Genomic DNA, 27050 nt, shown 5'->3' with positions numbered 1-27050 from the left:
ACTATGAAACAGCTTTGTATTCACCTTAAACACAGTTTCAGGGCAAGAGATTGTGTTTTAGACTAAAAGGGAATGCATTATAAGAAGAATATCTACTTTGAAACTCTGTTCTTTACCTTTTTCACACTATGAAACAGCTTTGTATTCACCTTAAACACTGTTTCAGGGCAAGAGATTGTGTTTTAGACTAAAAGGGAAAGCATTATAAGAAGAATCTTTACTTTGAAACTCTGTTCTTCACCTTTTTCACACTATGAAACAGCTTTGTATTCACCTTAAACACAGTTTCAGGGCAAGAGATTGTGTTTTAGACTAAAAGGGAATGCATTATAAGAAGAATATCTACTTTGAAACTCTGTTCTTTACCTTTTTCACTCTATGAAACAGCTTTGTATTCACCTTAAACACTGTTTCAGGGCAAGAGATTGTGTTTTAGAATAAAACGGAATGCATTATAAGAAGAATCTTTACTTTGTAACTCTGTTCTTCACCTTTTTCACACTATGAAACAGCTTTGTATTCACCTTAAACACAGTTTCAGGGCAAGAGATTGTGTTTTAGACTAAAAGGGAATGCATTATAAGAAGAATATCTACTTTGAAACTCTGTTCTTTACCTTTTTCACTCTATGAAACAGCTTTGTATTCACCTTAAACACTGTTTCAGGGCAAGAGATTGTGTTTTAGACTAAAAGGGAATGCATTATAAGAAGAATCTTTACTTTGAAACTCTGTTCTTTACCTTTTTCACACTATGAAACAGCTTTGTATTCACCTTAAACACTGTTTCAGGGCAAGAGATTGTGTTTTAGACTAAAAGGGAATGCATTATAAGAAGAATCTTTACTTTGAAACTCTGTTCTTTACCTTTTTCACACTATGAAACAGCTTTGTATTCACCTTAAACACTGTTTCAGGGCAAGAGATTGTGTTTTAGACTAAAAGGGAATGCATTATAAGAAGAATCTTTACTTTGAAACTCTGTTCTTTACCTTTTTCACACTATGAAACAGCTTTGTATTCACCTTAAACACTGTTTCAGGGCAAGAGATTGTGTTTTAGACTAAAAGGGAATGCATTATAAGAAGAATCTTTACTTTGAAACTCTGTTCTTTACCTTTTTCACACTATGAAACAGCTTTGTATTCACCTTAAACACTGTTTCAGGGCAAGAGATTGTGTTTTAGACTAAAAGGGAAAGCATTATAAGAAGAATCTTTACTTTGAAACTCTGTTCTTCACCTTTTTCACACTATGAAACAGCTTTGTATTCACCTTAAACACAGTTTCAGGGCAAGAGATTGTGTTTTAGACTAAAAGGGAATGCATTATAAGAAGAATATCTACTTTGAAACTCTGTTCTTTACCTTTTTCACTCTATGAAACAGCTTTGTATTCACCTTAAACACTGTTTCAGGGCAAGAGATTGTGTTTTAGACTAAAAGGGAATGCATTATAAGAAGAATCTTTACTTTGAAACTCTGTTCTTTACCTTTTTCACACTATGAAACAGCTTTGTATTCACCTTAAACACTGTTTCAGGGCAAGAGATTGTGTTTTAGACTAAAAGGGAAAGCATTATAAGAAGAATCTTTACTTTGAAACTCTGTTCTTCACCTTTTTCACACTATGAAACAGCTTTGTATTCACCTTAAACACAGTTTCAGGGCAAGAGATTGTGTTTTAGACTAAAAGGGAATGCATTATAAGAAGAATCTTTACTTTGAAACTCTGTTCTTTACCTTTTTCACACTATGAAACAGCTTTGTATTCACCTTAAACACTGTTTCAGGGCAAGAGATTGTGTTTTAGACTAAAAGGGAAAGCATTATAAGAAGAATCTTTACTTTGAAACTCTGTTCTTCACCTTTTTCACACTATGAAACAGCTTTGTATTCACCTTAAACACAGTTTCAGGGCAAGAGATTGTGTTTTAGACTAAAAGGGAATGCATTATAAGAAGAATATCTACTTTGAAACTCTGTTCTTTACCTTTTTCACACTATGAAACAGCTTTGTATTCACCTTAAACACTGTTTCAGGGCAAGAGATTGTGTTTTAGACTAAAAGGGAAAGCATTATAAGAAGAATCTTTACTTTGAAACTCTGTTCTTCACCTTTTTCACACTATGAAACAGCTTTGTATTCACCTTAAACACAGTTTCAGGGCAAGAGATTGTGTTTTAGACTAAAAGGGAATGCATTATAAGAAGAATATCTACTTTGAAACTCTGTTCTTTACCTTTTTCACTCTATGAAACAGCTTTGTATTCACCTTAAACACTGTTTCAGGGCAAGAGATTGTGTTTTAGAATAAAACGGAATGCATTATAAGAAGAATCTTTACTTTGTAACTCTGTTCTTCACCTTTTTCACACTATAAAACAGCTTTGTATTCACCTTAAACACAGTTTCAGGGCAAGAGATTGTGTTTTAGACTAAAAGGGAATGCATTATAAGAAGAATATCTACTTTGAAACTCTGTTCTTTACCTTTTTCACTCTATGAAACAGCTTTGTATTCACCTTAAACACTGTTTCAGGGCAAGAGATTGTGTTTTAGACTAAAAGGGAATGCATTATAAGAAGAATCTTTACTTTGAAACTCTGTTCTTTACCTTTTTCACACTATGAAACAGCTTGTATTCACCCTAAACACTGTTTCAGGGCAAGAGATTGTGTTTTAGACTAAAAGGGAATGCATTATAAGAAGAATCTTTACTTTGAAACTCTGTTCTTTACCTTTTTCACTCTATGAAACAGCTTTGTATTCACCTTAAACACTGTTTCAGGGCAAGAGATTGTGTTTTAGACTAAAAGGGAAAGCATTATAAGAAGAATCTTTACTTTGAAACTCTGTTCTTCACCTTTTTCACACTATGAAACAGCTTTGTATTCACCTTAAACACAGTTTCAGGGCAAGAGATTGTGTTTTAGACTAAAAGGGAATGCATTATAAGAAGAATCTTTACTTTGTAACTCTGTTCTTCACCTTTTTCACACTATAAAACAGCTTTGTATTCACCTTAAACACAGTTTCAGGGCAAGAGATTGTGTTTTAGACTAAAAGGGAATGCATTATAAGAAATATCTTTACTTTGAAACTCTCTTCTTTACCTTTTTCACACTATGAAACAGCTTTGTATTCACCTTAAACACTGTTTCAGGGCAAGAGATTGTGTTTTAGACTAAAAGGGAATGCATTTTAAGAAGAATCTTTACTTTGAAACTCTGTTCTTTACCTTTTTCACACTATGAAACAGCTTTGTATTCACCTTCAACACTGTTTCAGGGCAAGAGATTGTGTTTTAGACTAAAAGGGAATGCATTATAAGAAGAATCTTTACTTTGAAACTCTGTTCTTTACCTTTTTCACACTATGAAACAGCTTGTATTCACCCTAAACACTGTTTCAGGGCAAGAGATTGTGTTTTAGACTAAAAGGGAATGCATTATAAGAAGAATCTTTACTTTGAAACTCTGTTCTTTACCTTTTTCACTCTATGAAACAGCTTTGTATTCACCTTAAACACTGTTTCAGGGCAAGAGATTGTGTTTTAGACTAAAAGGGAAAGCATTATAAGAAGAATCTTTACTTTGAAACTCTGTTCTTCACCTTTTTCACACTATGAAACAGCTTTGTATTCACCTTAAACACAGTTTCAGGGCAAGAGATTGTGTTTTAGACTAAAAGGGAATGCATTATAAGAAGAATATCTACTTTGAAACTCTGTTCTTTACCTTTTTCACTCTATGAAACAGCTTTGTATTCACCTTAAACACTGTTTCAGGGCAAGAGATTGTGTTTTAGACTAAAAGGGAATGCATTATAAGAAGAATCTTTACTTTGAAACTCTGTTCTTTACCTTTTTCACACTATGAAACAGCTTTGTATTCACCTTAAACACTGTTTCAGGGCAAGAGATTGTGTTTTAGACTAAAAGGGAATGCATTATAAGAAGAATCTTTAGTTTGAAACTCTGTTCTTTACCTTTTTCACACTATGAAACAGCTTTGTATTCACCTTAAACACTGTTTCAGGGCAAGAGATTGTGTTTTAGACTAAAAGGGAAAGCATTATAAGAAGAATCTTTACTTTGAAACTCTGTTCTTCACCTTTTTCACACTATGAAACAGCTTTGTATTCACCTTAAACACAGTTTCAGGGCAAGAGATTGTGTTTTAGACTAAAAGGGAATGCATTATAAGAAGAATATCTACTTTGAAACTCTGTTCTTTACCTTTTTCACTCTATGAAACAGCTTTGTATTCACCTTAAACACTGTTTCAGGGCAAGAGATTGTGTTTTAGACTAAAAGGGAATGCATTATAAGAAGAATCTTTACTTTGAAACTCTGTTCTTTACCTTTTTCACACTATGAAACAGCTTTGTATTCACCTTAAACACTGTTTCAGGGCAAGAGATTGTGTTTTAGACTAAAAGGGAAAGCATTATAAGAAGAATCTTTACTTTGAAACTCTGTTCTTCACCTTTTTCACACTATGAAACAGCTTTGTATTCACCTTAAACACAGTTTCAGGGCAAGAGATTGTGTTTTAGACTAAAAGGGAATGCATTATAAGAAGAATCTTTACTTTGAAACTCTGTTCTTTACCTTTTTCACACTATGAAACAGCTTTGTATTCACCTTAAACACTGTTTCAGGGCAAGAGATTGTGTTTTAGACTAAAAGGGAAAGCATTATAAGAAGAATCTTTACTTTGAAACTCTGTTCTTCACCTTTTTCACACTATGAAACAGCTTTGTATTCACCTTAAACACAGTTTCAGGGCAAGAGATTGTGTTTTAGACTAAAAGGGAATGCATTATAAGAAGAATATCTACTTTGAAACTCTGTTCTTTACCTTTTTCACACTATGAAACAGCTTTGTATTCACCTTAAACACTGTTTCAGGGCAAGAGATTGTGTTTTAGACTAAAAGGGAAAGCATTATAAGAAGAATCTTTACTTTGAAACTCTGTTCTTCACCTTTTTCACACTATGAAACAGCTTTGTATTCACCTTAAACACAGTTTCAGGGCAAGAGATTGTGTTTTAGACTAAAAGGGAATGCATTATAAGAAGAATATCTACTTTGAAACTCTGTTCTTTACCTTTTTCACTCTATGAAACAGCTTTGTATTCACCTTAAACACTGTTTCAGGGCAAGAGATTGTGTTTTAGAATAAAACGGAATGCATTATAAGAAGAATCTTTACTTTGTAACTCTGTTCTTCACCTTTTTCACACTATAAAACAGCTTTGTATTCACCTTAAACACAGTTTCAGGGCAAGAGATTGTGTTTTAGACTAAAAGGGAATGCATTATAAGAAGAATATCTACTTTGAAACTCTGTTCTTTACCTTTTTCACTCTATGAAACAGCTTTGTATTCACCTTAAACACTGTTTCAGGGCAAGAGATTGTGTTTTAGACTAAAAGGGAATGCATTATAAGAAGAATCTTTACTTTGAAACTCTGTTCTTTACCTTTTTCACACTATGAAACAGCTTGTATTCACCCTAAACACTGTTTCAGGGCAAGAGATTGTGTTTTAGACTAAAAGGGAATGCATTATAAGAAGAATCTTTACTTTGAAACTCTGTTCTTTACCTTTTTCACTCTATGAAACAGCTTTGTATTCACCTTAAACACTGTTTCAGGGCAAGAGATTGTGTTTTAGACTAAAAGGGAAAGCATTATAAGAAGAATCTTTACTTTGAAACTCTGTTCTTCACCTTTTTCACACTATGAAACAGCTTTGTATTCACCTTAAACACAGTTTCAGGGCAAGAGATTGTGTTTTAGACTAAAAGGGAATGCATTATAAGAAGAATATCTACTTTGAAACTCTGTTCTTTACCTTTTTCACTCTATGAAACAGCTTTGTATTCACCTTAAACACTGTTTCAGGGCAAGAGATTGTGTTTTAGACTAAAAGGGAATGCATTATAAGAAGAATCTTTACTTTGAAACTCTCTTCTTTACCTTTTTCACACTATGAAACAGCTTTGTATTGAACTTAAACACTGTTTCAGGGCAAGAGATAGTGTTTTAGCCTAAAAGGTAATGCATTATAAGAAGAATCTGTACTTTGAAACTCTGTTCTTTACCTTTTTCACACTGTGAAACAGCTTTGTATTCGCCTTAAACACTGTTTCAGGGCAAGAGATAGTGTTTTAGACTAAAACGGAATGCATTATAAGAAGAATCTTTACTTTGAAACTATGTTTCAAACTCTGAAGAAAACACATATTTCAAGTGAAACGAGTTTATACAGGGGTGAAACAAGTTGTTTGTAATATGACCAATTAAAGTAATTGCAACTCTGTTTGTACACCTCTAACCACAAAGAAACAGGGCTTCCATGCTTTGTAATCAGCTTATACACCGTTTCAGAGCAAGACATCTTGTTTTTAACAAAACTGAATAACTTACAATATCCTAAGAAAACACATATTTCAAGTGAAAAGAGTTTATCCAAGGGAGAACAAGTTGTTTTAACATGGTTCTAATGTGACCCTTGAAAGTAACTGCAACTCTGTTTTTACACCTCTAACCACAAGGAGGCAACGTTTCCACGCATTATAATTGGCTTATACATAGTTTCAGAGCAAGAAATATTGTATTTAACCAAATTGAATAGCTTAAATACTGTTTCAGGCAAGAGATTGTGTTTTAGACTAAAAGGGAATGCATTATAAGAAGAATCTTTACTTTGAAACTCTGTTCTTTACCTTTTTCACACTATGAAACAGCTTTGTATTCACCCTAAACACTGTTTCAGGGCAAGAGATTGTGTTTTAGACTAAAAGGGAATGCATTATAAGAAGAATCTTTACTTTGAAACTCTGTTCTTTACCTTTTTCACACTATGAAACAGCTTTGTATTCACCTTAAACACTGTTTCAGGGCAAGAGATTGTGTTTTAGACTAAAAGGGAATGCATTTTAAGAAGAATCTTTACTTTGAAACTCTGTTCTTTACCTTTTTCACACTATGAAACAGCTTTGTATTCACCTTCAACACTGTTTCAGGGCAAGAGATTGTGTTTTAGACTAAAAGGGAATGCATTATAAGAAGAATCTTTACTTTGAAACTCTGTTCTTTACCTTTTTCACACTATGAAACAGCTTGTATTCACCCTAAACACTGTTTCAGGGCAAGAGATTGTGTTTTAGACTAAAAGGGAATGCATTATAAGAAGAATCTTTACTTTGAAACTCTGTTCTTTACCTTTTTCACTCTATGAAACAGCTTTGTATTCACCTTAAACACTGTTTCAGGGCAAGAGATTGTGTTTTAGACTAAAAGGGAATGCATTATAAGAAGAATATCTACTTTGAAACTCTGTTCTTTACCTTTTTCACTCTATGAAACAGCTTTGTATTCACCTTAAACACTGTTTCAGGGCAAGAGATTGTGTTTTAGACTAAAACGGAATGCATTATAAGAAGAATCTTTACTTTGTAACTCTGTTCTTCACCTTTTTCACACTATAAAACAGCTTTGTATTCACCTTAAACACAGTTTCAGGGCAAGAGATTGTGTTTTAGACTAAAAGGGAATGCATTATAAGAAGAATCTTTACTTTGAAACTCTGTTCTTTACCTTTTTCACACTATGAAACAGCTTTGTATTCACCTTAAACACTGTTTCAGGGCAAGAGATTGTGTTTTAGACTAAAAGGGAATGCATTATAAGAAGAATCTTTACTTTGAAACTCTGTTCTTTACCTTTTTCACACTATGAAACAGCTTTGTATTCACCTTAAACACTGTTTCAGGGCAAGAGATTGTGTTTTAGACTAAAAGGGAATGCATTATAAGAAGAATCTTTACTTTGAAACTCTGTTCTTTACCTTTTTCACACTATGAAACAGCTTTGTATTCACCTTAAACACTGTTTTAGGGCAAGAGATTGTGTTTTAGACTAAAAGGGAAAGCATTATAAGAAGAATCTTTACTTTGAAACTCTGTTCTTCACCTTTTTCACACTATGAAACAGCTTTGTATTCACCTTAAACACAGTTTCAGGGCAAGAGATTGTGTTTTAGACTAAAAGGGAATGCATTATAAGAAGAATCTTTACTTTGAAACTCTGTTCTTTACCTTTTTCACACTATGAAACAGCTTTGTATTCACCTTAAACACTGTTTCAGGGCAAGAGATTGTGTTTTAGACTAAAAGGGAATGCATTATAAGAAGAATCTTTACTTTGAAACTCTGTTCTTTACCTTTTTCACACTATGAAACAGCTTTGTATTCACCTTAAACACTGTTTCAGGGCAAGAGATTGTGTTTTAGACTAAAAGGGAATGCATTATAAGAAGAATCTTTACTTTGAAACTCTGTTCTTTACCTTTTTCACACTATGAAACAGCTTTGTATTCACCCTAAACACTGTTTTAGGGCAAGAGATTGTGTTTTAGACTAAAAGGGAATGCATTATAAGAAGAATCTTTACTTTGTAACTCTGTTCTTCACCTTTTTCACACTATAAAACAGCTTTGTATTCGCCTTAAACACTGTTTCAGGGCAAGAGATAGTGTTTTAGACTAAAACGGAATGCATTATAAGAAGAATCTTTACTTTGAAACTATGTTTCAAACTCTGAAGAAAACACATATTTCAAGTGAAACGAGTTTATACAGGGGTGAAACAAGTTGTTTGTAATATGACCAATTAAAGTAATTGCAACTCTGTTTGTACACCTCTAACCACAAAGAAACAGGGCTTCCATGCTTTGTAATCAGCTTATACACCGTTTCAGAGCAAGACATCTTGTTTTTAACCAAACTGAATAACTTACAATATCCTAAGAAAACACATATTTCAAGTGAAAAGAGTTTATCCAGGGGAGAACAAGTTGTTTTAACATGGTTCTAATGTGACCCTTGAAAGTAACTGCAACTCTGTTTTTACACCTCTAACCACAAGGAGGCAACGTTTCCACGCATTATAATTGGCTTATACATAGTTTCAGAGCAAGAAATATTGTATTTAACCAAATTGAATAGCTTAAACACTGTTTCAGGCAAGAGATTGTGTTTTAGACTAAAAGGGAATGCATTATAAGAAGAATCTTTACTTTGAAACTCTGTTCTTTACCTTTTTCACACTATGAAACAGCTTTGTATTCACCTTCAACACTGTTTCAGGGCAAGAGATTGTGTTTTAGACTAAAAGGGAATGCATTATAAGAAGAATCTTTACTTTGAAACTCTGTTCTTTACCTTTTTCACTCTATGAAACAGCTTTGTATTCACCTTAAACACAGTTTCAGGGCAAGAGATTGTGTTTTAGACTAAAAGGGAATGCATTATAAGAAGAATATCTACTTTGAAACTCTGTTCTTTACCTTTTTCACTCTATGAAACAGCTTTGTATTCACCTTAAACACTGTTTCAGGGCAAGAGATTGTGTTTTAGACTAAAAGGGAATGCATTATAAGAAGAATCTTTACCTTTTTCACACTATGAAACAGCTTTGTATTGAACTTAAACACTGTTTCAGGGCAAGAGATAGTGTTTTAGCCTAAAAGGTAATGCATTATAAGAAGAATCTGTACTTTGAAACTCTGTTCTTTACCTTTTTCACACTGTGAAACAGCTTTGTATTCGCCTTAAACACTGTTTCAGGGCAAGAGATAGTGTTTTAGCCTAAAAGGTAATGCATTATAAGAAGAATCTGTACTTTGAAACTCTGTTCTTTACCTTTTTCACACTGTGAAACAGCTTTGTATTCGCCTTAAACACTGTTTCAGGGCAAGAGATAGTGTTTTAGACTAAAACGGAATGCATTATAAGAAGAATCTTTACTTTGAAACTATGTTTCAAACTCTGAAGAAAACACATATTTCAAGTGAAACGAGTTTATACAGGGGTGAAACAAGTTGTTTGTAATATGACCAATTAATGTAATTGCAACTCTGTTTGTACACCTCTAACCACAAAGAAACAGGGCTTCCATGCTTTGTAATCAGCTTATACACCGTTTCAGAGCAAGACATCTTGTTTTTAACCAAACTGAATAACTTACAATATCCTAAGAAAACACATATTTCAAGTGAAAAGAGTTTATCCAGGGGAGAACAAGTTGTTTTAACATGGTTCTAATGTGACCCTTGAAAGTAACTGCAACTCTGTTTTTACACCTCTAACCACAAGGAGGCAACGTTTCCACGCATTATAATTGGCTTATACATAGTTTCAGAGCAAGAAATATTGTATTTAACCAAATTGAATAGCTTAAACACTGTTTCAGGCAAGAGATTGTGTTTTAGACTAAAAGGGAATGCATTATAAGAAGAATCTTTACTTTGAAACTCTGTTCTTTACCTTTTTCACACTATGAAACAGCTTTGTATTCACCTTAAACACAGTTTCAGGGCAAGAGATTGTGTTTTAGACTAAAAGGGAATGCATTATAAGAAGAATCTTTACTTTGTAACTCTGTTCTTCACCTTTTTCACACTATAAAACAGCTTTGTATTCACCTTAAACACAGTTTCAGGGCAAGAGATTGTGTTTTAGACTAAAAGGGAATGCATTATAAGAAGAATCTTTACTTTGAAACTATGTTTCAAACTCTGAAGAAAACACATATTGCAAGTGAAACGAGTTTATACAGGGGTGAAACAAGTTGTTTGTAATATGACCAATTAAAGTAATTGCAACTCTGTTTGTACACCTCTAACCACAAAGAAACAGGGCTTCCATGCTTTGTAATCAGCTTATACACCGTTTCAGAGTAAGACATCTTGTTTTTAACCAAACTGAATAACTTACAATATCCTAAGAAAACACATATTTCAAGTGAAAAGAGTTTATCCAGGGGAGAACAAGTTGTTTTAACATGGTTCTAATGTGACCCTTGAAAGTAACTGCAACTCTGTTTTTACACCTCTAACCACAAGGAGGCAACGTTTCCACGCATTATAATTGGCTTAAACATAGTTTCAGAGCAAGAAATATTGTATTTAACCAAATTGAATAGCTTAAACACTGTTTCAGGGCAAGAGATTGTGTTTTAGACTAAAAGGGAATGCATTATAAGAAGAATCTTTACTTTGAAACTCTGTTCTTTACCTTTTTCACACTATGAAACAGCTTTGTATTCACCTTCAACACTGTTTCAGGGCAAGAGATTGTGTTTTAGACTAAAAGGGAATGCATTATAAGAAGAATCTTTACTTTGAAACTCTGTTCTTTACCTTTTTCACTCTATGAAACAGCTTTGTATTCACCTTAAACACAGTTTCAGGGCAAGAGATTGTGTTTTAGACTAAAAGGGAATGCATTATAAGAAGAATATCTACTTTGAAACTCTGTTCTTTACCTTTTTCACTCTATGAAACAGCTTTGTATTCACCTTAAACACTGTTTCAGGGCAAGAGATTGTGTTTTAGACTAAAAGGGAATGCATTATAAGAAGAATCTTTACCTTTTTCACACTATGAAACAGCTTTGTATTGAACTTAAACACTGTTTCAGGGCAAGAGATAGTGTTTTAGCCTAAAAGGTAATGCATTATAAGAAGAATCTGTACTTTGAAACTCTGTTCTTTACCTTTTTCACACTGTGAAACAGCTTTGTATTCGCCTTAAACACTGTTTCAGGGCAAGAGATAGTGTTTTAGCCTAAAAGGTAATGCATTATAAGAAGAATCTGTACTTTGAAACTCTGTTCTTTACCTTTTTCACACTGTGAAACAGCTTTGTATTCGCCTTAAACACTGTTTCAGGGCAAGAGATAGTGTTTTAGACTAAAACGGAATGCATTATAAGAAGAATCTTTACTTTGAAACTATGTTTCAAACTCTGAAGAAAACACATATTTCAAGTGAAACGAGTTTATACAGGGGTGAAACAAGTTGTTTGTAATATGACCAATTAACGTAATTGCAACTCTGTTTGTACACCTCTAACCACAAAGAAACAGGGCTTCCATGCTTTGTAATCAGCTTATACACCGTTTCAGAGCAAGACATCTTGTTTTTAACCAAACTGAATAACTTACAATATCCTAAGAAAACACATATTTCAAGTGAAAAGAGTTTATCCAGGGGAGAACAAGTTGTTTTAACATGGTTCTAATGTGACCCTTGAAAGTAACTGCAACTCTGTTTTTACACCTCTAACCACAAGGAGGCAACGTTTCCACGCATTATAATTGGCTTATACATAGTTTCAGAGCAAGAAATATTGTATTTAACCAAATTGAATAGCTTAAACACTGTTTCAGGCAAGAGATTGTGTTTTAGACTAAAAGGGAATGCATTATAAGAAGAATCTTTACTTTGAAACTCTGTTCTTTACCTTTTTCACACTATGAAACAGCTTTGTATTCACCTTAAACACTGTTTCAGGGCAAGAGATTGTGTTTTAGACTAAAAGGGAATGCATTATAAGAAGAATCTTTACTTTGTAACTCTGTTCTTCACCTTTTTCACACTATAAAACAGCTTTGTATTCACCTTAAACACAGTTTCAGGGCAAGAGATTGTGTTTTAGACTAAAAGGGAATGCATTATAAGAAGAATCTTTACTTTGAAACTATGTTTCAAACTCTGAAGAAAACACATATTGCAAGTGAAACGAGTTTATACAGGGGTGAAACAAGTTGTTTGTAATATGACCAATTAAAGTAATTGCAACTCTGTTTGTACACCTCTAACCACAAAGAAACAGGGCTTCCATGCTTTGTAATCAGCTTATACACCGTTTCAGAGTAAGACATCTTGTTTTTAACCAAACTGAATAACTTACAATATCCTAAGAAAACACATATTTCAAGTGAAAAGAGTTTATCCAGGGGAGAACAAGTTGTTTTAACATGGTTCTAATGTGACCCTTGAAAGTAACTGCAACTCTGTTTTTACACCTCTAACCACAAGGAGGCAACGTTTCCACGCATTATAATTGGCTTAAACATAGTTTCAGAGCAAGAAATATTGTATTTAACCAAATTGAATAGCTTAAACACTGTTTCAGGGCAAGAGATTGTGTTTTAGACTAAAAGGGAATGCATTATAAGAAGAATCTTTACTTTGAAACTCTGTTCTTTACCTTTTTCACTCTATGAAACAGCTTTGTATTCACCTTAAACACTGTTTCAGGGCAAGAGATTGTGTTTTAGACTAAAAGGGAAAGCATTATAAGAAGAATCTTTACTTTGAAACTCTGTTCTTCACCTTTTTCACACTATGAAACAGCTTTGTATTCACCTTAAACACAGTTTCAGGGCAAGAGATTGTGTTTTAGACTAAAAGGGAATGCATTATAAGAAGAATATCTACTTTGAAACTCTGTTCTTTACCTTTTTCACTCTATGAAACAGCTTTGTATTCACCTTAAACACTGTTTCAGGGCAAGAGATTGTGTTTTAGACTAAAAGGGAATGCATTATAAGAAGAATATCTACTTTGAAACTCTGTTCTTTACCTTTTTCACTCTATGAAACAGCTTTGTATTCACCTTAAACACTGTTTCAGGGCAAGAGATTGTGTTTTAGACTAAAAGGGAATGCATTATAAGAAGAATCTTTACTTTGAAACTCTGTTCTTTACCTTTTTCACTCTATGAAACAGCTTTGTATTCACCTTAAACACTGTTTCAGGGCAAGAGATTGTGTTTTAGACTAAAAGGGAAAGCATTATAAGAAGAATCTTTACTTTGAAACTCTGTTCTTCACCTTTTTCACACTATGAAACAGCTTTGTATTCACCTTAAACACAGTTTCAGGGCAAGAGATTGTGTTTTAGACTAAAAGGGAATGCATTATAAGAAGAATATCTACTTTGAAACTCTGTTCTTTACCTTTTTCACTCTATGAAACAGCTTTGTATTCACCTTAAACACTGTTTCAGGGCAAGAGATTGTGTTTTAGACTAAAAGGGAAAGCATTATAAGAAGAATCTTTACTTTGAAACTCTGTTCTTCACCTTTTTCACACTATGAAACAGCTTTGTATTCACCTTAAACACAGTTTCAGGGCAAGAGATTGTGTTTTAGACTAAAAGGGAATGCATTATAAGAAGAATATCTACTTTGAAACTCTGTTCTTTACCTTTTTCACTCTATGAAACAGCTTTGTATTCACCTTAAACACTGTTTCAGGGCAAGAGATTGTGTTTTAGACTAAAAGGGAATGCATTATAAGAAGAATCTTTACTTTGAAACTCTGTTCTTTACCTTTTTCACACTATGAAACAGCTTTGTATTCACCTTAAACACTGTTTCAGGGCAAGAGATTGTGTTTTAGACTAAAAGGGAATGCATTATAAGAAGAATCTTTACTTTGAAACTCTGTTCTTTACCTTTTTCACACTATGAAACAGCTTTGTATTCACCTTAAACACTGTTTCAGGGCAAGAGATTGTGTTTTAGACTAAAAGGGAATGCATTATAAGAAGAATCTTTACTTTGAAACTCTGTTCTTTACCTTTTTCACACTATGAAACAGCTTTGTATTCACCCTAAACACTGTTTTAGGGCAAGAGATTGTGTTTTAGACTAAAAGGGAAAGCATTATAAGAAGAATCTTTACTTTGAAACTCTGTTCTTCACCTTTTTCACACTATGAAACAGCTTTGTATTCACCTTAAACACAGTTTCAGGGCAAGAGATTGTGTTTTAGACTAAAAGGGAATGCATTATAAGAAGAATCTTTACTTTGAAACTCTGTTCTTTACCTTTTTCACACTATGAAACAGCTTTGTATTCACCTTAAACACTGTTTCAGGGCAAGAGATTGTGTTTTAGAATAAAAGGGAATGCATTATAAGAAGAATCTTTACTTTGAAACTCTGTTCTTTACCTTTTTCAAACTATGAAACAGCTTTGTATTCACCTTAAACACTGTTTCAGGGCAAGAGATTGTGTTTTAGACTAAAAGGGAATGCATTATAAGAAGAATCTTTACTTTGAAACTCTGTTCTTTACCTTTTTCACACTATGAAACAGCTTTGTATTCACCCTAAACACTGTTTTAGGGCAAGAGATTGTGTTTTAGACTAAAAGGGAATGCATTATAAGAAGAATCTTTACTTTGTAACTCTGTTCTTCACCTTTTTCACACTATAAAACAGCTTTGTATTCGCCTTAAACACTGTTTCAGGGCAAGAGATAGTGTTTTAGACTAAAACAGAATGCATTATAAGAAGAATCTTTACTTTGAAACTATGTTTCAAACTCTGAAGAAAACACATATTTCAAGTGAAACGAGTTTATACAGGGGTGAAACAAGTTGTTTGTAATATGACCAATTAAAGTAATTGCAACTCTGTTTGTACACCTCTAACCACAAAGAAACAGGGCTTCCATGCTTTGTAATCAGCTTATACACCGTTTCAGAGCAAGACATCTTGTTTTTAACCAAACTGAATAACTTACAATATCCTAAGAAAACACATATTTCAAGTGAAAAGAGTTTATCCAGGGGAGAACAAGTTGTTTTAACATGGTTCTAATGTGACCCTTGAAAGTAACTGCAACTCTGTTTTTACACCTCTAACCACAAGGAGGCAACGTTTCCACGCATTATAATTGGCTTATACATAGTTTCAGAGCAAGAAATATTGTATTTAACCAAATTGAATAGCTTAAACACTGTTTCAGGCAAGAGATTGTGTTTTAGACTAAAAGGGAATGCATTATAAGAAGAATCTTTACTTTGAAACTCTGTTCTTTACCTTTTTCACACTATGAAACAGCTTGTATTCACCCTAAACACTGTTTCAGGGCAAGAGATTGTGTTTTAGACTAAAAGGGAATGCATTATAAGAAGAATCTTTACTTTGTAACTCTGTTCTTCACCTTTTTCACACTATAAAACAGCTTTGTATTCACCTTAAACACAGTTTCAGGGCAAGAGATTGTGTTTTAGACTAAAAGGGAATGCATTATAAGAAATATCTTTACTTTGAAACTCTGTTCTTTACCTTTTTCACACTATGAAACAGCTTTGTATTCACCTTAAACACTGTTTCAGGGCAAGAGATTGTGTTTTAGACTAAAAGGGAATGCATTTTAAGAAGAATCTTTACTTTGAAACTCTGTTCTTTACCTTTTTCACACTATGAAACAGCTTTGTATTCACCTTCAACACTGTTTCAGGGCAAGAGATTGTGTTTTAGACTAAAAGGGAATGCATTATAAGAAGAATCTTTACTTTGAAACTCTGTTCTTTACCTTTTTCACACTATGAAACAGCTTGTATTCACCCTAAACACTGTTTCAGGGCAAGAGATTGTGTTTTAGACTAAAAGGGAATGCATTATAAGAAGAATCTTTACTTTGAAACTCTGTTCTTTACCTTTTTCACTCTATGAAACAGCTTTGTATTCACCTTAAACACTGTTTCAGGGCAAGAGATTGTGTTTTAGACTAAAAGGGAAAGCATTATAAGAAGAATCTTTACTTTGAAACTCTGTTCTTCACCTTTTTCACACTATGAAACAGCTTTGTATTCACCTTAAACACAGTTTCAGGGCAAGAGATTGTGTTTTAGACTAAAAGGGAATGCATTATAAGAAGAATATCTACTTTGAAACTCTGTTCTTTACCTTTTTCACTCTATGAAACAGCTTTGTATTCACCTTAAACACTGTTTCAGGGCAAGAGATTGTGTTTTAGACTAAAAGGGAATGCATTATAAGAAGAATCTTTACTTTGAAACTCTGTTCTTTACCTTTTTCACACTATGAAACAGCTTTGTATTCACCTTAAACACTGTTTCAGGGCAAGAGATTGTGTTTTAGACTAAAAGGGAATGCATTATAAGAAGAATATCTACTTTGAAACTCTGTTCTTTACCTTTTTCACTCTATGAAACAGCTTTGTATTCACCTTAAACACTGTTTCAGGGCAAGAGATTGTGTTTTAGACTAAAAGGGAATGCATTATAAGAAGAATCTTTACTTTGAAACTCTGTTCTTTACCTTTTTCACACTATGAAACAGCTTTGTATTCACCTTAAACACTGTTTCAGGGCAAGAGATTGTTTTAGACTAAAAGGGAAAGCATTATTAGAAGAATCTTTACTTTGAAACTCTGTTCTTCACCTTTTTCACACTATGAAACAGCTTTGTATTCACCTTAAACACAGTTTCAGGGCAAGAGATTGTGTTTTAGACTAAAAGGGAATGCATTATAAGAAGAATCTTTACTTTGAAACTCTGTTCTTTACCTTTTTCACACTATGAAACAGCTTTGTATTCACCTTAAACACTGTTTCAGGGCAAGAGATTGTGTTTTAGACTAAAAGGGAAAGCATTATAAGAAGAATCTTTACTTTGAAACTCTGTTCTTCACCTTTTTCACACTATGAAACAGCTTTGTATTCACCTTAAACACAGTTTCAGGGCAAGAGATTGTGTTTTAGACTAAAAGGGAATGCATTATAAGAAGAATATCTACTTTGAAACTCTGTTCTTTACCTTTTTCACACTATGAAACAGCTTTGTATTCACCTTAAACACTGTTTCAGGGCAAGAGATTGTGTTTTAGACTAAAAGGGAAAGCATTATAAGAAGAATCTTTACTTTGAAACTCTGTTCTTCACCTTTTTCACACTATGAAACAGCTTTGTATTCACCTTAAACACAGTTTCAGGGCAAGAGATTGTGTTTTAGACTAAAAGGGAATGCATTATAAGAAGAATATCTACTTTGAAACTCTGTTCTTTACCTTTTTCACTCTATGAAACAGCTTTGTATTCACCTTAAACACTGTTTCAGGGCAAGAGATTGTGTTTTAGACTAAAACGGAATGCATTATAAGAAGAATCTTTACTTTGTAACTCTGTTCTTCACCTTTTTCACACTATAAAACAGCTTTGTATTCACCTTAAACACAGTTTCAGGGCAAGAGATTGTGTTTTAGACTAAAAGGGAATGCATTATAAGAAGAATATCTACTTTGAAACTCTGTTCTTTACCTTTTTCACTCTATGAAACAGCTTTGTATTCACCTTAAACACTGTTTCAGGGCAAGAGATTGTGTTTTAGACTAAAAGGGAATGCATTATAAGAAGAATCTTTACTTTGAAACTCTGTTCTTTACCTTTTTCACACTATGAAACAGCTTGTATTCACCCTAAACACTGTTTCAGGGCAAGAGATTGTGTTTTAGACTAAAAGGGAATGCATTATAAGAAGAATCTTTACTTTGAAACTCTGTTCTTTACCTTTTTCACTCTATGAAACAGCTTTGTATTCACCTTAAACACTGTTTCAGGGCAAGAGATTGTGTTTTAGACTAAAAGGGAAAGCATTATAAGAAGAATCTTTACTTTGAAACTCTGTTCTTTACCTTTTTCACACTATGAAACAGCTTTGTATTGAACTTAAACACTGTTTCAGGGCAAGAGATAGTGTTTTAGCCTAAAAGGTAATGCATTATAAGAAGAATCTGTACTTTGAAACTCTGTTCTTTACCTTTTTCACACTGTGAAACAGCTTTGTATTCGCCTTAAACACTGTTTCAGGGCAAGAGATAGTGTTTTAGACTAAAACGGAATGCATTATAAGAAGAATCTTTACTTTGAAACTATGTTTCAAACTCTGAAGAAAACACATATTTCAAGTGAAACGAGTTTATACAGGGGTGAAACAAGTTGTTTGTAATATGACCAATTAAAGTAATTGCAACTCTGTTTGTACACCTCTAACCACAAAGAAACAGGGCTTCCATGCTTTGTAATCAGCTTATACACCGTTTCAGAGCAAGACATCTTGTTTTTAACCAAACTGAATAACTTACAATATCCTAAGAAAACACATATTTCAAGTGAAAAGAGTTTATCCAGGGGAGAACAAGTTGTTTTAACATGGTTCTAATGTGACCCTTGAAAGTAACTGCAACTCTGTTTTTACACCTCTAACCACAAGGAGGCAACGTTTCCACGCATTATAATTGGCTTATACATAGTTTCAGAGCAAGAAATATTGTATTTAACCAAATTGAATAGCTTAAATACTGTTTCAGGCAAGAGATTGTGTTTTAGACTAAAAGGGAATGCATTATAAGAAGAATCTTTACTTTGAAACTCTGTTCTTTACCTTTTTCACACTATGAAACAGCTTTGTATTCACCCTAAACACTGTTTCAGGGCAAGAGATTGTGTTTTAGACTAAAAGGGAATGCATTATAAGAAGAATCTTTACTTTGAAACTCTGTTCTTTACCTTTTTCACACTATGAAACAGCTTTGTATTCACCTTAAACACTGTTTCAGGGCAAGAGATTGTGTTTTAGACTAAAAGGGAATGCATTTTAAGAAGAATCTTTACTTTGAAACTCTGTTCTTTACCTTTTTCACACTATGAAACAGCTTTGTATTCACCTTCAACACTGTTTCAGGGCAAGAGATTGTGTTTTAGACTAAAAGGGAATGCATTATAAGAAGAATCTTTACTTTGAAACTCTGTTCTTTACCTTTTTCACACTATGAAACAGCTTGTATTCACCCTAAACACTGTTTCAGGGCAAGAGATTGTGTTTTAGACTAAAAGGGAATGCATTATAAGAAGAATCTTTACTTTGAAACTCTGTTCTTTACCTTTTTCACTCTATGAAACAGCTTTGTATTCACCTTAAACACTGTTTCAGGGCAAGAGATTGTGTTTTAGACTAAAACGGAATGCATTATAAGAAGAATCTTTACTTTGTAACTCTGTTCTTCACCTTTTTCACACGATAAAACAGCTTTGTATTCACCTTAAACACAGTTTCAGGGCAAGAGATTGTGTTTTAGACTAAAAGGGAATGCATTATAAGAAGAATGTTTACTTTGAAACTCTGTTCTTTACCTTTTTCACACTATGAAACAGCTTTGTATTCACCTTAAACACTGTTTCAGGGCAAGAGATTGTGTTTTAGACTAAAAGGGAATGCATTATAAGAAGAATCTTTACTTTGAAACTCTGTTCTTTACCTTTTTCACACTATGAAACAGCTTTGTATTCACCTTAAACACTGTTTCAGGGCAAGAGATTGTGTTTTAGACTAAAAGGGAATGCATTATAAGAAGAATCTTTACTTTGAAACTCTGTTCTTTACCTTTTTCACACTATGAAACAGCTTTGTATTCACCCTAAACACTGTTTTAGGGCAAGAGATTGTGTTTTAGACTAAAAGGGAAAGCATTATAAGAAGAATCTTTACTTTGAAACTCTGTTCTTCACCTTTTTCACACTATGAAACAGCTTTGTATTCACCTTAAACACAGTTTCAGGGCAAGAGATTGTGTTTTAGACTAAAAGGGAATGCATTATAAGAAGAATCTTTACTTTGAAACTCTGTTCTTTACCTTTTTCACACTATGAAACAGCTTTGTATTCACCTTAAACACTGTTTCAGGGCAAGAGATTGTGTTTTAGACTAAAAGGGAATGCATTATAAGAAGAATCTTTACTTTGAAACTCTGTTCTTTACCTTTTTCACACTATGAAACAGCTTTGTATTCACCTTAAACACTGTTTCAGGGCAAGAGATTGTGTTTTAGACTAAAAGGGAATGCATTATAAGAAGAATCTTTACTTTGAAACTCTGTTCTTTACCTTTTTCACACTATGAAACAGCTTTGTATTCACCCTAAACACTGTTTTAGGGCAAGAGATTGTGTTTTAGACTAAAAGGGAATGCATTATAAGAAGAATCTTTACTTTGTAACTCTGTTCTTCACCTTTTTCACACTATAAAACAGCTTTGTATTCGCCTTAAACACTGTTTCAGGGCAAGAGATAGTGTTTTAGACTAAAACGGAATGCATTATAAGAAGAATCTTTACTTTGAAACTATGTTTCAAACTCTGAAGAAAACACATATTTCAAGTGAAACGAGTTTATACAGGGGTGAAACAAGTTGTTTGTAATATGACCAATTAAAGTAATTGCAACTCTGTTTGTACACCTCTAACCACAAAGAAACAGGGCTTCCATGCTTTGTAATCAGCTTATACACCGTTTCAGAGCAAGACATCTTGTTTTTAACCAAACTGAATAACTTACAATATCCTAAGAAAACACATATTTCAAGTGAAAAGAGTTTATCCAGGGGAGAACAAGTTGTTTTAACATGGTTCTAATGTGACCCTTGAAAGTAACTGCAACTCTGTTTTTACACCTCTAACCACAAGGAGGCAACGTTTCCACGCATTATAATTGGCTTATACATAGTTTCAGAGCAAGAAATATTGTATTTAACCAAATTGAATAGCTTAAACACTGTTTCAGGCAAGAGATTGTGTTTTAGACTAAAAGGGAATGCATTATAAGAAGAATCTTTACTTTGAAACTCTGTTCTTTACCTTTTTCACACTATGAAACAGCTTTGTATTCACCTTCAACACTGTTTCAGGGCAAGAGATTGTGTTTTAGACTAAAAGGGAATGCATTATAAGAAGAATCTTTACTTTGAAACTCTGTTCTTTACCTTTTTCACTCTATGAAACAGCTTTGTATTCACCTTAAACACAGTTTCAGGGCAAGAGATTGTGTTTTAGACTAAAAGGGAATGCATTATAAGAAGAATATCTACTTTGAAACTCTGTTCTTTACCTTTTTCACTCTATGAAACAGCTTTGTATTCACCTTAAACACTGTTTCAGGGCAAGAGATTGTGTTTTAGACTAAAAGGGAATGCATTATAAGAAGAATCTTTACCTTTTTCACACTATGAAACAGCTTTGTATTGAACTTAAACACTGTTTCAGGGCAAGAGATAGTGTTTTAGCCTAAAAGGTAATGCATTATAAGAAGAATCTGTACTTTGAAACTCTGTTCTTTACCTTTTTCACACTGTGAAACAGCTTTGTATTCGCCTTAAACACTGTTTCAGGGCAAGAGATAGTGTTTTAGCCTAAAAGGTAATGCATTATAAGAAGAATCTGTACTTTGAAACTCTGTTCTTTACCTTTTTCACACTGTGAAACAGCTTTGTATTCGCCTTAAACACTGTTTCAGGGCAAGAGATAGTGTTTTAGACTAAAACGGAATGCATTATAAGAAGAATCTTTACTTTGAAACTATGTTTCAAACTCTGAAGAAAACACATATTTCAAGTGAAACGAGTTTATACAGGGGTGAAACAAGTTGTTTGTAATATGACCAATTAAAGTAATTGCAACTCTGTTTGTACACCTCTAACCACAAAGAAACAGGGCTTCCATGCTTTGTAATCAGCTTATACACCGTTTCAGAGCAAGACATCTTGTTTTTAACCAAACTGAATAACTTACAATATCCTAAGAAAACACATATTTCAAGTGAAAAGAGTTTATCCAGGGGAGAACAAGTTGTTTTAACATGGTTCTAATGTGACCCTTGAAAGTAACTGCAACTCTGTTTTTACACCTCTAACCACAAGGAGGCAACGTTTCCACGCATTATAATTGGCTTATACATAGTTTCAGAGCAAGAAATATTGTATTTAACCAAATTGAATAGCTTAAACACTGTTTCAGGCAAGAGATTGTGTTTTAGACTAAAAGGGAATGCATTATAAGAAGAATCTTTACTTTGAAACTCTGTTCTTTACCTTTTTCACACTATGAAACAGCTTTGTATTCACCTTAAACACAGTTTCAGGGCAAGAGATTGTGTTTTAGACTAAAAGGGAATGCATTATAAGAAGAATCTTTACTTTGTAACTCTGTTCTTCACCTTTTTCACACTATAAAACAGCTTTGTATTCACCTTAAACACAGTTTCAGGGCAAGAGATTGTGTTTTAGACTAAAAGGGAATGCATTATAAGAAGAATCTTTACTTTGAAACTATGTTTCAAACTCTGAAGAAAACACATATTGCAAGTGAAACGAGTTTATACAGGGGTGAAACAAGTTGTTTGTAATATGACCAATTAAAGTAATTGCAACTCTGTTTGTACACCTCTAACCACAAAGAAACAGGGCTTCCATGCTTTGTAATCAGCTTATACACCGTTTCAGAGTAAGACATCTTGTTTTTAACCAAACTGAATAACTTACAATATCCTAAGAAAACACATATTTCAAGTGAAAAGAGTTTATCCAGGGGAGAACAAGTTGTTTTAACATGGTTCTAATGTGACCCTTGAAAGTAACTGCAACTCTGTTTTTACACCTCTAACCACAAGGAGGCAACGTTTCCACGCATTATAATTGGCTTAAACATAGTTTCAGAGCAAGAAATATTGTATTTAACCAAATTGAATAGCTTAAACACTGTTTCAGGGCAAGAGATTGTGTTTTAGACTAAAAGGGAATGCATTATAAGAAGAATCTTTACTTTGAAACTCTGTTCTTTACCTTTTTCACTCTATGAAACAGCTTTGTATTCACCTTAAACACTGTTTCAGGGCAAGAGATTGTGTTTTAGACTAAAAGGGAAAGCATTATAAGAAGAATCTTTACTTTGAAACTCTGTTCTTCACCTTTTTCACACTATGAAACAGCTTTGTATTCACCTTAAACACAGTTTCAGGGCAAGAGATTGTGTTTTAGACTAAAAGGGAATGCATTATAAGAAGAATATCTACTTTGAAACTCTGTTCTTTACCTTTTTCACTCTATGAAACAGCTTTGTATTCACCTTAAACACTGTTTCAGGGCAAGAGATTGTGTTTTAGACTAAAAGGGAATGCATTATAAGAAGAATATCTACTTTGAAACTCTGTTCTTTACCTTTTTCACTCTATGAAACAGCTTTGTATTCACCTTAAACACTGTTTCAGGGCAAGAGATTGTGTTTTAGACTAAAAGGGAATGCATTATAAGAAGAATCTTTACTTTGAAACTCTGTTCTTTACCTTTTTCACTCTATGAAACAGGTTTGTATTCACCTTAAACACTGTTTCAGGGCAAGAGATTGTGTTTTAGACTAAAAGGGAAAGCATTATAAGAAGAATCTTTACTTTGAAACTCTGTTCTTCACCTTTTTCACACTATGAAACAGCTTTGTATTCACCTTAAACACAGTTTCAGGGCAAGAGATTGTGTTTTAGACTAAAAGGGAATGCATTATAAGAAGAATATCTACTTTGAAACTCTGTTCTTTACCTTTTTCACTCTATGAAACAGCTTTGTATTCACCTTAAACACTGTTTCAGGGCAAGAGATTGTGTTTTAGACTAAAAGGGAATGCATTATAAGAAGAATCTTTACTTTGAAACTCTGTTCTTTACCTTTTTCACTCTATGAAACAGCTTTGTATTCACCTTAAACACTGTTTCAGGGCAAGAGATTGTGTTTTAGACTAAAAGGGAAAGCATTATAAGAAGAATCTTTACTTTGAAACTCTGTTCTTCACCTTTTTCACACTATGAAACAGCTTTGTATTCACCTTAAACACAGTTTCAGGGCAAGAGATTGTGTTTTAGACTAAAAGGGAATGCATTATAAGAAGAATATCTACTTTGAAACTCTGTTCTTTACCTTTTTCACTCTATGAAACAGCTTTGTATTCAACTTAAACACTGTTTCAGGGCAAGAGATTGTGTTTTAGACTAAAAGGGAAAGCATTATAAGAAGAATCTTTACTTTGAAACTCTGTTCTTCACCTTTTTCACACTATGAAACAGCTTTGTATTCACCTTAAACACAGTTTCAGGGCAAGAGATTGTGTTTTAGACTAAAAGGGAATGCATTATAAGAAGAATATCTACTTTGAAACTCTGTTCTTTACCTTTTTCACTCTATGAAACAGCTTTGTATTCACCTTAAACACTGTTTCAGGGCAAGAGATTGTGTTTTAGACTAAAAGGGAATGCATTATAAGAAGAATCTTTACTTTGAAACTCTGTTCTTTACCTTTTTCACACTATGAAACAGCTTTGTATTCACCTTAAACACTGTTTCAGGGCAAGAGATTGTGTTTTAGACTAAAAGGGAATGCATTATAAGAAGAATCTTTACTTTGAAACTCTGTTCTTTACCTTTTTCACACTATGAAACAGCTTTGTATTCACCTTAAACACTGTTTCAGGGCAAGAGATTGTGTTTTAGACTAAAAGGGAATGCATTATAAGAAGAATCTTTACTTTGAAACTCTGTTCTTTACCTTTTTCACACTATGAAACAGCTTTGTATTCACCCTAAACACTGTTTTAGGGCAAGAGATTGTGTTTTAGACTAAAAGGGAAAGCATTATAAGAAGAATCTTTACTTTGAAACTCTGTTCTTCACCTTTTTCACACTATGAAACAGCTTTGTATTCACCTTAAACACAGTTTCAGGGCAAGAGATTGTGTTTTAGACTAAAAGGGAATGCATTATAAGAAGAATCTTTACTTTGAAACTCTGTTCTTTACCTTTTTCACACTATGAAACAGCTTTGTATTCACCTTAAACACTGTTTCAGGGCAAGAGATTGTGTTTTAGACTAAAAGGGAATGCATTATAAGAAGAATATCTACTTTGAAACTCTGTTCTTCACCTTTTTCACACTATGAAACAGCTTTGTATTCACCTTAAACACAGTTTCAGGGCAAGAGATTGTGTTTTAGACTAAAAGGGAATGCATTATAAGAAGAATATCTACTTTGAAACTCTGTTCTTTACCTTTTTCACTCTATGAAACAGCTTTGTATTCACCTTAAACACTGTTTCAGGGCAAGAGATTGTGTTTTAGACTAAAAGGGAATGCATTATAAGAAGAATCTTTACTTTGAAACTCTGTTCTTTACCTTTTTCACACTATGAAACAGCTTTGTATTCACCTTAAACACTGTTTCAGGGCAAGAGATTGTGTTTTAGACTAAAAGGGAATGCATTATAAGAAGAATCTTTACTTTGAAACTCTGTTCTTTACCTTTTTCACACTATGAAACAGCTTTGTATTCACCTTAAACACTGTTTCAGGGCAAGAGATTGTGTTTTAGACTTAAAGGGAATGCATTATAAGAAGAATCTTTACTTTGAAACTCTGTTCTTTACCTTTTTCACACTATGAAACAGCTTTGTATTCACCCTAAACACTGTTTTAGGGCAAGAGATTGTGTTTTAGACTAAAAGGGAAAGCATTATAAGAAGAATCTTTACTTTGAAACTCTGTTCTTCACCTTTTTCACACTATGAAACAGCTTTGTATTCACCTTAAACACAGTTTCAGGGCAAGAGATTGTGTTTTAGACTAAAAGGGAATGCATTATAAGAAGAATCTTTACTTTGAAACTCTGTTCTTTACCTTTTTCACACTATGAAACAGCTTTGTATTCACCTTAAACACTGTTTCAGGGCAAGAGATTGTGTTTTAGACTAAAAGGGAATGCATTATAAGAAGAATCTTTACTTTGAAACTCTGTTCTTTACCTTTTTCACACTATGAAACAGCTTTGTATTCACCTTAAACACTGTTTCAGGGCAAGAGATTGTGTTTTAGACTAAAAGGGAATGCATTATAAGAAGAATCTTTACTTTGAAACTCTGTTCTTTACCTTTTTCACACTATGAAACAGCTTTGTATTCACCCTAAACACTGTTTTAGGGCAAGAGATTGTGTTTTAGACTAAAAGGGAATGCATTATAAGAAGAATCTTTACTTTGTAACTCTGTTCTTCACCTTTTTCACACTATAAAACAGCTTTGTATTCGCCTTAAACACTGTTTCAGGGCAAGAGATAGTGTTTTAGACTAAAACGGAATGCATTATAAGAAGAATCTTTACTTTGAAACTATGTTTCAAACTCTGAAGAAAACACATATTTCAAGTGAAACGAGTTTATACAGGGGTGAAACAAGTTGTTTGTAATATGACCAATTAAAGTAATTGCAACTCTGTTTGTACACCTCTAACCACAAAGAAACAGGGCTTCCATGCTTTGTAATCAGCTTATACACCGTTTCAGAGCAAGACATCTTGTTTTTAACCAAACTGAATAACTTACAATATCCTAAGAAAACACATATTTCAAGTGAAAAGAGTTTATCCAGGGGAGAACAAGTTGTTTTAACATGGTTCTAATGTGACCCTTGAAAGTAACTGCAACTCTGTTTTTACACCTCTAACCACAAGGAGGCAACGTTTCCACGCATTATAATTGGCTTATACATAGTTTCAGAGCAAGAAATATT

This window comes from Electrophorus electricus, chromosome 18 (genome assembly GCF_041902795.1).
Source record: "Electrophorus electricus isolate QZ-2024a chromosome 18, ASM4190279v1, whole genome shotgun sequence".
Taxonomy (NCBI): domain Eukaryota; kingdom Metazoa; phylum Chordata; class Actinopteri; order Gymnotiformes; family Gymnotidae; genus Electrophorus; species Electrophorus electricus.
Note: the sequence above shows the minus strand (reverse complement) of the source record.